Genomic DNA, 15,901 nt, shown 5'->3' with positions numbered 1-15,901 from the left:
AACGCTCGAATCTATATTAGAGAGCAGTAAAAATGGCACGTGGCAGTTTTGACTGATCCCGAGATCATGAAATAGCTTGGTGAGGAACAAACATCGGCTCAGCGCAAAAAAGAAGGTGGAAATTGCACAAGACGGCAGGCAGCACGTCAGGCGCGACCGAAAAAGGTTTTACAGGACTCGAGCAATGATGATTTTTCATAAAACTTAAGTAGTATTAATGCAAACTATCCTAATTAAGTTGAGAAATATTTGTGTCGAATAGAGTTCTTCGAAAAACTCGCATCAAGTTTCTATTGAGTTTTTAATTTGCTTCATCTCAAGGTGTCCCGAAAAGCCCATATGCCTGTCGCAGATAGCCCCAACATAGGGGCCATTCGGGACACATGGCACACGTGAACTTTTTCAAATGGCTATCGAACTAAATAGGATTTATCGGGAATGTGTTTACACCGTTATTTAGGGAAGGGTTCAAACTTTTAAGAGGTATGCATGAATTGCAGATAGAATTTATTTGTATATACTGAAATTTTTATAATTAAAAAAACGCAGCCCCTCTTAATTGGGGTTTTACAGTTTGTACTAGAAATGATTCAGGCCATTTGTTTACACATGCTGCTTTTTCATTATACTTATAATTTGATCATAGTTATAAAAACTATTTGTAGGTTGGGCGTAAACATTAAAAAATTGCTGGTTCTGAGAAGGCAGAAAGAACCCTGGAAATTGACTGTTCGGAGCAAACTATGAGGGGCGCGTCGCCTGCGACCTTGTTACATTTTGATTCGAAGGTTCAAAATTATTATCAAAGATTTCTTACTTGGAGGCGAATCGATTTACCCATAATATTAATACATTTTATCATAGAATTAGTGAATTTGTTGTTGATTTTGTTGTTGGATTGTTGTTTAAGTTGGATTTGATCAAAGAGTTGGTTTTCGTGCTTCGCGTTCGATATTTCATTTAACTAGCGTTTCACGCACGATAATATATTTACCGCGCGCTACGCGTACGGTTTTGTATTTTTCATACATCTATGCGCATGTCTTTTGAAAGTTAAGGTCAACAAATCGTCAACGGCCTTTTTTGGGTGAAAAAATTTTGCCTCCCTATGTTTTTCGTAGTTTATTTAGTTTGTCTAAAAATGTAATTTTTTTTATTTTTAATCATACTTTTTACGGCTCAAGCAAAAACTACGCATCCTATCAATAAGTAAGGAATTAAAAATTTTTAGATCTTTTTTGGAAGCACAATTTTTATTCATTTATCGTTTGTCGTGTCTTGCATAGTTTGACCGAAAAATGGAATTTTTTTAATTACTTTTTGTGTCATCAAAATTTGAATTTTAAATTTTTCGAAGAAATTTTAAAAGTTGTGATGATAATCTTTTGTTTGTATTTTCAGGTACTATAATAATAGTCAAAAGTTATCAAGCTTACTGAAATACAGAACACAGTGAAACAGACATACAAAATGGCATACACATACGTAGAAACCAGTTTCGCGGATTCAGTGGGTCAAATTTTACACAAACCTAATACCTGCTCTGATAAGAATGTAAAAATATTAAACTTAGAGAAGAGATAAGGTGCAAAAGATATTTTCCATGCCTTTTTCACCTCGAAGAATTACCATTACAAATTCAAAGTGGAGTTACTCCAAATCGAATTCACAGCTAGTTCTCTTAGCTGTGCTATACTCAAAAAACGTATTCGATATTTCCTAATATTCATAAAATATTTCACTAGTGATCTGAGAGCAACAATATTTCGTAATAAATAATTTACAATTTTTTTTTCATTGTAGTATAAAAATGATATCAGGGGGATTAATTATAATGAATGTAGTAAATATAAATTTATTACTCGAAAGCGAAACAAATGAAATGTAAATATCTGTATGAGATAACCATTATAGTTTCAACGTGCAATCTGTGATAAATCACCAAAAGATTTCTTCATTACACTGCTGACGAGATTATTCATCATTACCTTAAACAGTTCTTCCATCTGCTTGGAAAATATGAGGGTCCTTTATAATCACATATATACCTTGGCTATCATCCTTAATTGTATTGGTGAATATAATAGTATAGTAATATATCTACAATTTAAAAAAATATTGTAAAGTTTTTGCCTTAATAGCCATTTGTATCATGAGAAAATTCCGTTTTAAACTAACTTAAAACTCACTGACTTTTTGAAAACAGATTCTAGAATATTATTATCACTTTTTCACGAGCTTTTCACAGATATACTGGTAAAACTTTTCTCATGCAAAGGCAATAGCTTATGATTTTTTTCTATTTGATAGCTTTACTTTCATATGCTAAAGTAAATTTTCGTGTAGAAAAACTGCTAACCTCAGGAAAAATGCCTATTAGAAGCAAATATAAACATGATAGGAAGTGATTTCTATCCGGTCCGATTACTTTTCAAAGTTATTTTTGTTGCCAGATTCTAGGAAGTTTCTATTAGGTAATTTTAAAACGTCTGATTGGATCTTATTAGAAATCTGACTTGACTTGTTCTCTATTCAGTACTCGTTAGGTATTAGCGATTGGTTTCTAAGTGAAACCCAATTGGATTTAAATTCGGTTCCTGTCCAGTTTTTTTAAAGTGCACAATCCCGCCTACGTTCACTTACACAAGTGATCATACACCTAAACGCTTTGAAAAGTCGAATCCGCTAGGAATTGAAACCCTAACTGCATTACCTCTAAACTTGAAAGGAGACTGTCATCGAATTAATTATGAACAATGCGATGCCGTCGCGTCGGGTGGTTGCGCTACTAACAGCTGTTCCAAAATAATACGTCACTGGCCGCGTCGACTAGGAATGGGGACAAGTTGAGCGATTTCTACAAGAAGGGGGAGAGGGGATCAAGAAATATAAGCGCACCTAAAAAATCCAATCCGCGCTTGTTTGTTACAGAGTCAAGTTTACAGTTCGATCTTTTTCCTAATGAAGATTTTGTTCCTGGAGTTCCTCGTCGCCGACCTTCTTCTGAAAGAAATAGGTCTCCTCAAATGTTTCGCTATTCTGCAGAGCCTCCTCTACGCGTCAGATCCAGATCTCCTTCGGCAAGGCCCCCCTCGTCTTCTAGAATCACAGCCCCACCTACAAGACTTCCTTCTGCTGACGGACATGGGTGTGGAATTGAGCAACTTAGATTTATTCGGCTTATTCCCAACAGCAATTCGCACAAAACATTCGAACTTCAAAAATACACTTTTCCTGTCGATAAACCACTTGAATTGAAAATAGGAAAGCATGCCTACGAGCCTATGCCAGCACAAGAACAAATTGTTTTAACATTCGACGGTGACGTCTTCGCAATATTGGAGAGATTTAATGTTCTTGCTGGAATGTATACGTGTGTTGCTGGTCAAACCAAAAGGGCGAAAATTAACATGGAAAGCGGCAAAGTTAACCCATTGACACGAAATGAAGTAAATGAGACTCCAGTAGGTTTACAACGCCCAATTTTGTGTCATTTTAGGGTAAATCATCTGGACCCTCTCGAAAACAAAAGTGTTTTACACCATTTTTTCAAATGAGAAGATGAATTGTCGAATTGACAATATTCGTGGAATTCGCGGAATTAAATTAATTCCAAGAATTGTTTGAAAATTTTCTGTTAAATAGAATGTTATTGCAGCTTGTATCTTTTCTTCAAATACTCATCTTTTTATTTTATATTTAGGTATATAACAAAAGTAAACAACAAATTAATACTACTGTCTAATCCAAAAATTATTCATGAAAAAGTAATTAATTGTTTCCATAGCTGGTGCTTTATTTCCATAAATTTAATTTATTTACTTTTAAATTTTTACGACTGAAACAAAGACTGCGCGTCCTATCAAAAAGTGATTTCCACAAATTTTTAGATCTATTTTGAATGTACATTTTCTATTTTTAATGATTTTTTTTACGAAAAGAAAGCGAACAAAATAGGCATCCTATACAAAAGTAAGCAATAATGAATTTTTTAATCTTTTTTGAATGCACAATTGTTGTCGATCCATTTTATTCGTATATTCTATAGTTTGATCGTAAAATGAAATTTTTTATTTTTTGTCGTGCAAAAATTTGAATTTTACTATTTTTAAGAGAATTCAAAAAGTTATTATGACAATCCTCTAGGATGCTCAAAAACCAACGTCCTTCTCCTCTTTACTTTTTTCATGTCGAGCGTTGTTTGACTTTAAACTTAAAAAATTTTTTTATTGTTAACAATTTTTGAGAATACATAAACCTTTTGAATTTTCATCCATAATGGCTGGTCGCAAATGCAAATACACTGTCAGATATACAAACACAGTCAAGCAGACACATTTCTGTAAACTTTTTTTCGGGTTCAGGGGGTCTCAAAACGTGTTAATTTAACACAAACGGAGCTGGCGGGGATCATTGTAAAAAGTACAATAACTTCTCTGATAAAAGTGTAGAATATACCTGAAATTCACAGAATCTACAGAAAAAAGTTTCGTCGAATCAAAACAACTTCCTCTAAAATAAAGAAATTGTAGTATTGACTCACGTTTATAGAAACATTTGTTTAATTTAAAGAAATCTCTATGTTAATTCTTTTTATTTAAAGAAAGATTTCGTTGCTTCAAATTCAATTAAAAACTGTTATAATTCTAATCAAATACAAACATAATTTTTTTTGTTTAAATTATTTTATTGGGACACATAACATGAAACATAGGCATACATACATAGATTATACGCATATCCTCGTAACTGATATATATTCTGATAAAGCTTTTATATTTTGGAATAAGTTTTATTATAGGTAGTTATACAAACTCATAAATAACTTACGTATCTAATTCTATACCACTAACGCAAGCATCTGTATTTATCATCTTCTAGTTCACCATCACAAATTCGTATAATTTATCGAGAAATGTACATAATCACAGTTCGTTGACTACATCCAGAAAAAAGTTCTAATGAAATAAAAAAAAACATTTTTTAGGGTAGGTTCCTTTGACTGAATATCTAAATATTTTCATATTAAAAAAAATGTATTTTATTTTTTATAAATGACGTCAATTAGTTTCTTTCATTCAAAGAAATTATTTTTTTGATTTAAAACAAAATTAATTTGATTCAAAAAAGTTACTAGGAACAATGAAAGAAATAATTTCTTTAGAGTTAGTAATTTAAAATAAGCAAATTATTTCTTTAAATCAAGGAAAAGGTTTTCTTAGTCCACATTACTAATGAACATTTGTGCTCATCTTCTTCTAGTTAACCATAAAAAATTCTTTTAATTCATCTTTAACTGTAAATAACCGCAGTTAGTTGACTAGGTTTAAACCATAATTTTAAACATTGTTAGGATAAATTTTTTAAACATAAAATTTATAAAAAAGAGTTAATACGGATTCATTAATAATACTATCAATTTTGTCGAAATACTTTCTATATGAAAAATCAGGTACTTTTCGGAACGCATAATCTACGCGTCCGAAACTTCTTAAAAAGTTTTAAAAATTTCAAAAAGCCATGCCTAAATTAATTTCTTATTATTTTGACAGCTTTGCTAATTGTACGTCATGTCATGGTCAATAAAGTTTAGCAAGTGCGTTGTTCGCACTTTGTAAAATTGAGCCATCAGATATTTCAGATTAGGTGGGGATATCCAAGATGTCTGCACGCTGAGAGCCCAAACAACAATACAAATACATGGCACAAAACTTTATTTTTATAATAACTTAGAAAAGAATTATTTTTCGCGATAAATGTATTCAGATACGAGTTTCATTTTTCAAAAACTATTAAATTGAATAATAAAATTGACATTTTTTCTGTAACTGTGAAAAATAATTTTTTCCCAAGTTATAAACTAAATTAAGTTTTATCCTCCGGGCATATATAACTGGAGGGAACCAGGCAATGACAAAGTTATTGGCAAAATAAAAGAGATAGACTATTAGTTAGCGGGATAAGCTATCTCTCTCGCACAGAAATCTGATTGGATGTTCACCGCTCCACTCGAAATCAAGGTTAGATAGTTTACATGTGTGCGCAAGTAAAGAGCTATTTATGGAGCGAAATTAAAAAGACCGATCACGTTGCTGTTCGAGAGAGATAGCTTATCTCCCAGCCCCAGAATGGTGGCAGAACGCGGATATCCCTGGCATGCGCAGTAGTTATTCCTGTGTATTTTTAGGTTATGTGAAGGTTATGTGAAGGTTATGTGAAAGAGTGATTCCGAAAGCGGGAGTGTCGCTGAAATTAAAAAAAAAAAGATTCTGTCTTTCACAGTGAAGTTATTCGAAGAGGACTTCATCGCCATTAATATTTAAATAAAATATTTATTAATTATTGTGGAAGAAATGCTGCAATTTACAATAAGTGAGGCAATGTTCTGGAGCGTACTATACGTTATTATTTTTTTTATCATAATATTTATTTATTACTTAAATTAATTTTAGGATTGATGAAAAACGATAAAACAAAGAAATTGTAAATAAACACTCTTTCATTATTAATTTTTGTTACAAAATTTGCTAGAGCTGCATTTTTGGTTCAAAATACGATTCCGGCTAAAACTGTGGACCGATTTGGATGTTTTTTTTCTTTAAAAAAAGATGATAAAATTTTAAACAAAGTTGTCGAGCGTGATTTTTAATTTAGTTTTTCAATTCTTTTATAAATGAATAAATATGACGAACAAAATGACAATTTTTCTATTTCATGGCAATATTTGTATTTATTTCTATTTATTTATTATTTATCTATTATATTATATATTATTTATATATTATATATTATATTTATTTATTATTCATTTCATAATAATGGCAATATTTCTATTTCTCCTCAATAATAGGAAAATTGTTGTAATCGCCGTCGTTTTATAGATTTAGATTATATAAAGATATTAAGCTATGAAACAATAAACAAAAATATTTTTATAAACAAATTGTTTAATGTATTGTTCAACCATTCTTTTATTCAAACCCTCTTGTGTTCGACAACTTTCTTCGAAATTTTATCAGCTTAAAAAAAACATCCAATTCGATTTAAAGGTTCATCCGGAATCGTATTTTGAACCAAAAAAGTACTTTTTCCCCACTGTGCAACGTGGAGATGCAGGTAGATTGTAAAGAGATTTTTTTGAGTGTATTCATTTCAAATCGTACAGGTTGTGCAATCTTTTCAAAAATTAAAAAATTTAATAAAAAAATATACATATATATACATATATTGGTTTTAAAATTTAAATGGTTAAAAATTTGTCCTCAATTAATTTTTCGTTAAGTCAGAAACAATTTTTTATATTAGCATGTCCAATAGAAAATGAATTCGCCTTTTTAAATTTTCTCAACAATTAAAAAAAATGCGTGGGTTGAATTAGTATTATTATCAATTGTGGTGCTCAGTACTTGTAAATATCACATAAACTAATGTGAAGAATGTGAGTGAATTAAAACTGCTAAATTTTTAATGTAAGGTTTCATGGATTTATTAATTTTAAACAACAAATAATTTTCAATGTTTTATTTTTCAAATCATTTGAATGTTTGATGAAATATTTTACAAATCCTAGATTTTTCCCAGTCATTGAACTAGCAACGTCGGAAGAAAGAGTTACACATTTTTTCCAATCTAATAAAAAAAAAATTTTCTATCATCCCCTGAAAAAGTAAATGTCCCGTTGCCTGTACCTCCATGCGTTTACAAAAAACATCCGCTCTTCAATGTCCTCTTTGCCAATGAAACGAACGAATCTCAATATTTGTTTCCCATTGCTAACATCAGTGGAGCCGCCCATCTGAATGGTAAACATTTCAGTAGAGTTTAGCTCATTTTTTAGTTGAGCCCGCATATCAATCCCCAGTTCCGTGATTCGCCTGCCCATTATTTGTGCGGAGTGCGGCATATTTACAATAATTTGTGCCTTCTTATCCCCCCATAAAATTCGAGTTCATTCAGCACAAATTGGATTAATTAATTTTCCTACCTCTGTTTGGGGTTCTCCTGTCCGAGAAATAGCTATTTTTGCAGCGTATGAGCACTCATATAACTTTTCCCTCAGTCGCGATTCCTCGCTGTCTTCTAAAGTTGATTCACTACCTAAACCTTCACGCTCTTTCCCCGCCAAAAACTCAAGTTTGCCCAATTTGTTTTCAAAGACCTGGACCGGAAGGTTTTGAGATTCTGGTTGGATCCGCTCAAAAGGACGTTTCATTTTTGAGGAGGTTTAGTCGATACGTTAAATACTTTTAAACAAATTAAGCACTGCGGGTCACCACTTTCTCGCATGTGAAAACCGTACTGCAAATAGTCGGACATTTTTCACGTCTTTAAGCTTTTGACTTTCAGAGAGAACTAACTGTAAATTGCCATTTGACACCTGACCAGAGTTGGGAAAGGTTTCCCGAGTAAGAGGAAACAAACAGTTCGAGTATAACTAAATAAGCTGTGTATATTTCTCTTATTTGGATAAAGTTCTTATGCGTGTGACGAAAGTTTATCATTGGTGGATGAATGAGTATTGTGTATGTTTTATGTAAGAAATTTTAAGTATGTGTGTGTTTGTGATTGCGCGGCTTAAAAAAACGTAAGCTGTTGTAATATAGAGCATGTAGTTTGAGCGTGCTTTGGTGAGTCGCTGTCGGCAAATTTTTAGGAGTGGAAGTTATCTAAAGTCTGTTTCCTGAACAGACCTACCTGTCTACCTGTTGTTTCTTGATAGGAGAGTGTCCTTACCCTTTTTTCGCACGTAGTTTCTTAAGTTCACTTGCATTGCTCCCTTGCTTCCAGTGCAATATTTATTACTTTCGTTGGGTTTCTTTCTCAAGAAGTTTAAAAGATTTTTACGAGATATTATACATTAAAGAAAAGGACCTCACTGCGCGTAGGTCTCGAGTTACAAGGGGTCTACGGTAGACACTTAAGTTTTACACTCATTCGCTCTTTTTTTAATCAAAAAGTTAAAAATTAATAATTTTGCAATCACCTTTGACTTTCCTCAAAATTCTACTACAGATTGAAAATGCCTTAAAATTAATTAAAATGACTTGAAATTCAGTAAAGTTTCATTACAAGATTCAGAATTCCTTCTAAGTTCCTTAAAGTACCATACGATTCCTATAAGTGTCTAACTACCTAAAATTTCAAGAAACCTTTTGAAAGCCATTATAATTTTTTAAAGGATGTTTAAATTATAGGAAGTTGCTTGAAACTTTTTATGCTACCTGCAAATTCTTGTAAATCTTCTATAATCTTTTGAAATATTCAAAAAATTTGGAATTCTTTTGAATTCCTCATTTATCACGGTCAATTGTAACCAGGTATTGTAAATCATCAAAGTGACATATATACAAGCTATCAATTTAAATTAAAAAGAATAAAAACGTCCTTTCAGATATTTTAATTCCACTTTTTTTCAAATACCAATTTTAAGGTATTTTGAAATAAGTAAAATGGAGCAAAATTAAAATGCTGATACGGATGTAAAAATAGGGTGCACGTTTTGCATGAAAATGATTACTTTTCACATTTCGATATAGTATAAGAAACTCGCATTTCACGCTCCATTTGACTCAAAAATTAAATCTTTAAATTGCCAATACAATTTTCTTATTTAAATAACAATATAAAATAATAACAAACTTGTATAGCTATCAAAAATCAAGGTTTTTATTGTTTCGACATTTGTCATAACGTGTGTTGTTTGGAATAAAATTTTTGTTTTCGTTTCATTTTCAATATGTTGTAAATCCTATATCTCTGATCATTATATTCTTTCAGCAAAGTTATAATGATAAATCGTTTAGATTCCAGAGTACTACGGACAGCCGTAAATTATATATTTATATCTTAAGAAAATGTTTCAAACATTTTGAAAATTCTTTGATTTTTTGAGTTTTATCTAAAATAGCTGGCTAACGAACTCATCCTTTTTCTTTACATTTTATAAAGTGCGTTGCAACTTGCGTCCAAAAGACAACTGTACACGTAGGAATTCAGACGTGCACAGTTTTCAAAGTACCATCTGTTCACGTGCACAGTTACACAAATGACATATGTGCACGTGAACAGTTATAAAAATTATTTTTGTGCATGTGCACAGTTGGGAAAGTGACGGTTGTGCATGTATTGCACGTACATTGCACGTACAGAGATAGTATTTCTATAAGTATGTATGTATAAATTTCGACGTGCAGTATCTTCACTTGGAAACATATGTACGTGCACAGACGGCACGTACGTAGCTTACACGTGCACAGTTATTCGCCTAACCGTCGACGTGCACAACTGTCATTCGGATAACTATACATGTGGACAGTTATCAAAGTGACAACAGTACGTTCGCAAAAGGCACGTACTCAGTTGATACGAGCACAGTTGTCCACCTAATCATCGAAATTCACAGTTAGGCACTTACAAAGTTGCTACGTGCAAAGTCGTCCCTATCACTTTACTGGGTGCGTAGACAGGAATAACGCATACAAATCCTACTGATAAGAGCCGACATGGCAGGCCGTTCAAACTCTTAAATGTAAATTTTTTAACTGCATCTTTATTTATTCGTATCATGAATATTGTGAATATTGTGTGAATATTGTGTTAAAAATTCAAATCCTGGCTTTCTTGTGTTAGATTTAAGTTCACATTCCGATCTTTTTCCTAATGACAAGCCGATCCCTTTTGTTCCTTGTGGCGGCCCTTCTTATTCTTCGGACAGAAATAACTCACTCGAAAGGTCTCAATCTCTTACCGAATTTCCTCTTCGCAACCGGCTCAGGCCTCCTCCTGAAAGGCCTCGTCATACTTGCAAATACATTTCTGTGCTATTTCTGCGCTGACGTATATGGCTGTGGAATTAAACAGCTTGCACTCATTCGGCTCAATAGCAACATAAACTCGATCCAGATATTTAAAGTTCGAAGATACACTTTTCCATACGGTAAAAAACTTCAAATAAAAATAGGAAATAATTCCTATGAGCCTATACCAACTCCAGAACAAATTGTTTATCAACATACGATGGGGATGTCTTTGCAATATTAGAGAGTTTTAATGTTCTTGCTCGAATGTATACATATTATCAAAAAACTAGAAGGTGGGTAAAAATTAACATGAACATGGAAAACGGCGAGGTTACCCCATTGGCACGAGATGGAATAGATGAGATTCCAGTAGGATGTTTTATACCATTTTTTTGAAGGAGAAAATTTTTAACTAATTTATAATATTGTATTTAATTCAAAGCTGGACAAAAAACTTACATTTAACTTGTACTTATATTTAAAAAATTAATTTATTATGTTAATCGAGTCTTTCATGTTTCCCCGTTGCCCCCAGATGTTTGATCACGCCCTACGACCTCAGTTTTGTATTTCTTGAATTAGGCTTTAAATTTTCAAACAACAAAGTTCCTGCAATTCTGTACAAATTTAAATACACTACAATTTCTGCCTTAAACTTATTTCTGTGTCTCGCCTTGTATGTTTAAACACTGGAATTTATCATTGTTTTCAAAAAATTTTCGATTTCTGTGACAAAAACTATGTGTTCTATTAAATCGGGGTCTAAAGAAAATGTATGCGTTTTTTGAAAAGCTACAAATATATTTTCAGACATTTTGATCATAGAATTTAGCAACAATAAAAACCGCATATTCACTAATCAATATAAATAATCAATTTCCTAATTAACTTAATTGTTATACACGAATTCTTTATACACATAATAGCACAAATCCACGATCTCTACAGTATAATCGAAAGTTTCTCGAATATATACAGCGATTAGATATTTCAGTTAAACAATCTTTATTTCTTGAAGTAACTGCAATACGCTATAAACATTTTACTCAGCACTAAAAAATTCTATAAATTGGTCATCGTTATTTTTGAAAAAAATTAGTGAGAAAACAATTTTGGTTTGCGAAAAAGAGAATCAACCAAATAAAATTGTATTTCCTGCCATAGATTTGTTTGAAAATTTCAGAATGCTTTACACCACCTTACATCTGCTCATACTTAGCCAAAGACTTCTAAGATCAGCCATTTTAGATTTCTTAGTCAGTAACCCCTCGTATCTTCATCAAAATTTCTTTTTTAGGGGGGTAAAGACCAAACTGTCGATTAAAAAAATTTCAGAACTATTCTATACATGATAAAAGCCTCTTGCAGCTAATTTAAAGCTACTGAGAGTTCAACGATATATTGGAGATTGTTGAGAGTGCAAAGATTTTTAAAACTACTCGCGACCATCAATCTCTAGGAAAAATTACACAGACCTGTCTAAACACGGCGGCATTCGGATGTAATCGGCTGTTATTTCGTCTTACTAAAGCAGTTTGTGCATGATGAAGGTCAATCTACACTTAAAACTTCTCACACTTCGGCGTCCAGGCAGGGACACCAGGTATTTTTATAACTGTATAATTCCTTAAATATGAACAAAATGACAATCTTGAAACATCGGTTGGTCACTCTAACTCCCAAAAATGTACCACTTTTTATATAATACCCTCTTGGTATTTCTGCGGGGATATAGTGCATTAGCCACTGCTACACTTTCCGTAATGTGCACACATTAATGCCCTCCATGTCCATTGAATGGTTAGGCTTTTACCAATGTTCTGCATAATTGATCATAAAGGCTGATCAGAATAGGGATCTTTTCTATAAATACTGCAGATTTTAAAGCAGTGATCAGTTTAGAACAATTTTAGAAAATTTGAGAAATATTAATCAGTTAATAACAGAAGAAACTTCGAAACTTTAAACACTACCCGTTTAAAAAACAAAAACCTATATCGAACATCAAAAGAGCAGCTGCCACAAAAGAAGGACGAACACAGTCCAGAGATGATGACCTAGCCGTCACCTAACCCTTGGTTGGCCACCACGTAGGGTCCTGAGATCTAAAAGCCTAAGCTCGTTTCAGTTCATCAAAACAAGAGGGTTTTTACGGCCCTTTCTCTAATGTATATACTTGTTTTCTAATCAGTAATTTCTATTGTAGAACTTCATATTCTTTTATATTCAGTATATTTATGTACATTTGATTCTTATCCTCATTGCAGTTTGTCCACTTATGATAAAATTGTGGTATAAAATTAATATGAGAACATAATTTTGAACGAATTTAAAAACGTAGTTTTTTTCCTTTTAAAATTATTCTGATGCAAAGTAATTATATCAGAAGGACAATCTTGACGCCTGCAATTTATGAGATAACGATTAGAGATTAAATTACATAATCTAGAACGAAGCACCAGCATATTCCTGTTAACTCTTAACGAAATTCTGCATCAATTCATTAATAAGTTTTTCCTCTAATTAAAAAAATGAGTTTCTTTTATACTCTGATATTTATCTTGGGTTTCATCCTTTTTTTTACTGGTAAATATCATAATATATCTATATTTTGAAATTATTTTACAACTTTTTACAAATAATAAGTTCGGCGATTACATAATTCCCCCGGACATATTACGAAACCTTGGCTTCATAAATTGATGTCCATAAACACTTTCTCTCCATAGCTTTGAAAATAAATCTGCTTAAATGCTAGTCAATAGCTAATGATTCCTTCTGGAATTGAGCATTTCTACTTTTTTCCATGAGACTTATTAACTTATTATCTTATTAGCATAATAATATCTTAAAAGTAGGTCTTTAAAGCAAAATTGTTAAAATACAAAAAAGATTTTCATGCGTTGCTACATAGGCTACTACGACTGCCTTCGATTTTTAGCTCAACACAACATAAAAATTATATTGTTGAGGATGAGATTTACCGGAACTAGAACTTTCCCATTAATTTCTCGCTATCTTAAAAAAGAAATACGATAATTAGGTAGAGATCGTGGTTATGTGTAGAATTTCATAAAACCTCGTTACCACGTGGCAAACTTAACCTTAAAACGTTTTCCGTGGTCAAACAGAATGTAGAATTCAACCTTTTATTCATCATAATCGCCATTCGGTTAGGCGCACTCCTCGGTTATTTCGATAACAAGGAAATCAAATCAAATTACACGCCATTACATTTATTAAAACATCATACCGAACTTATTTAAAGACGAGATTTTCATACCCAAAATACATCCCGTCACATGAATCAGAAAAATAGAACCGCTATTTTCGAAAACATTGAAGTGCAGAATCAACCATTTTCAGCCGTTTTATTATGCTATGAAATCATGTATTACATATTTTCTTTAAATGCGTATTCTCAATTATCTATGAGATTATTTGGAACGTTTGATCTTGGTGCCCCTTTCTAACACTAAAAGTTGTGGAAGACCTTTGAGAATTTTTCCACAGTGTTCAAAGTAATGGCGGAATTTAGCGTAATTTATTTACGGCATAATTTTAGGCTTGAAAATTTAGTGACTAACTTGATGAGGTTACGTGTGAAAACGGGTTGGCAATCTAAGTAAGCTGCTTCCCTTACACAGTAGATTTACACATTAAATGATTTTACATCAATAGAAATTTTCTTTGATGGTAAATAGCTCAGCATCATATCAGAACTTCAATGAGTTGATTTTGGAGCTTCTATGTAATAGTGGGTTATGAAAGAATCTGTACTCAATCGGTCACCAAATCGAAGCTGATAGTCCGAAATAAAAATCACTTTCTGAATCAGTCCTTTTATCGACTGGGTCTCTCTTTTCATCAGATCCATTCATCCCTTTCTTCATTATTGGATGCGCTCGCAGCTATCAACTTTCCTATGTTTTGTTCTCGTTTTATGCAATAGCTACAAGCCACAAAGAGCTTTTATCATTTATAAAAATGACAATGGAATTCAGTAGAACTGGAGAATATTAAATCTATTCTTATGTCGTGTGACTTTTTTATGGGTAGCGCAGGGCACGATTATATCACCACGATAGAGCGGCGAAAACCTCGGGTATAGTGACGGGACGGATCTCTTTGCATCCATTTCGAAAGTGCCGTGGCGTGTTTTCAAAATTAAAGTATGGCTTTGAGGTTACGAAGCAGAGAAAGCTTCACAAATCCAAAAGAACCAATTAAAGTAGAATTACTTTGACCATATATTTTGGGTACAGTCGTTAAAGCTCCTTTTTCAGGTCTTGATACCTATCCCCATTTTCCTTCTCCTTAAAAGTGATGTTGTAGCCGGCCGGAGCCGTGAATTCGAGCACGAAAATAGTTTGTTTCTCAAGTTCCCGGAAAAAGTGTAACTCTATTTCCCTCGAATCATTTAAGCAGGGCAGGGTCACGGCCAGCACTGGCGACAATGCAAAAAAATCTCTCAAAAATTCCTTTGTGAAATGATTATTTATTTTAGATCATCTGTGAATGGTCAGCGCATGTTTCAATCCATTTTAATGAAACTTAGCAGCTGACTAACCAACGATTAAGAAACAAGTTGATGCGTGATTTTTTGTTAATATCTTATTAAATGTCAGATTAAAACCCAACATGAAAAGAACCAATTTTTGACCGGCACTTGCCTGTACATCCGTATTATTAAAAAAGTGTGCAGGGACGTCCATTAGCATGTTCGCTATCATTCTCCAGAATTTAAAGAAAAAATCTTTATTATTGTAGAAAAAAATCTGGAAGAATCCAATACTGATAAAATCAATACTATTTCCTAAGCGCAAAACAAATTAATAAAATTTAGCAAAATAATTTTTTTTCATTCAACCCACACAAAAAAAGTGTGCAGGGACGTCTATTAGTATGTTTGCTATCATTCCCTAAATTTTTAAGACAAAATATTTATTATTCTATAAAACAGGAATTTCTTAATAAATGCTTAGAAGCTATAAAACTTCACGTGATTGGATGCTCTGTGTAAAATGATTTTAACACAACATTATTGGGTTTAGTATATTTCTGGTATGTATATATATATATATATATATATATATATATAT

The sequence above is a fragment of the Belonocnema kinseyi genome, chromosome 1 (assembly GCF_010883055.1).
Source record: "Belonocnema kinseyi isolate 2016_QV_RU_SX_M_011 chromosome 1, B_treatae_v1, whole genome shotgun sequence".
In the NCBI taxonomy this organism is placed as follows: Eukaryota; Metazoa; Arthropoda; class Insecta; order Hymenoptera; family Cynipidae; genus Belonocnema; species Belonocnema kinseyi.
This window is presented reverse-complemented; position numbering follows the sequence as displayed.